We start from the raw sequence: 208 nt of genomic DNA, 5'->3' as shown, positions 1-208 counted from the left end.
CAGTTTGGGTCTAACCAGAAGTGCAATAGCAGTAAGTGCAGGATATACAAGGGTTCCATAAGTGCAGGACATGGATATGTGCTGAATAAATATAGAAATGAATACCATTATAAACAGAATTTTACAGATAGATTTGTCCTATGAATATAATATATAGATAGCACGTATTGTGAGCAAGATTTACAGCTGGATATGTACTGAATATAAT

General features: G+C 33.2%; 1 protein-coding gene across 1 annotated transcript in view; it reads left to right on the top strand.

Moving 5' to 3' along the window:
* Positions 1–208, top strand: part of antxr1d (ANTXR cell adhesion molecule 1d) — a 23,245-nt gene that overhangs the window by 1,068 nt on the left and 21,969 nt on the right. The window lies entirely within an intron of this gene.

Source organism: Etheostoma spectabile, chromosome 17 (assembly GCF_008692095.1).
Source record: "Etheostoma spectabile isolate EspeVRDwgs_2016 chromosome 17, UIUC_Espe_1.0, whole genome shotgun sequence".
NCBI lineage: Eukaryota > Metazoa > Chordata > Actinopteri > Perciformes > Percidae > Etheostoma > Etheostoma spectabile.
This window is presented reverse-complemented; position numbering and strand designations above follow the sequence as displayed.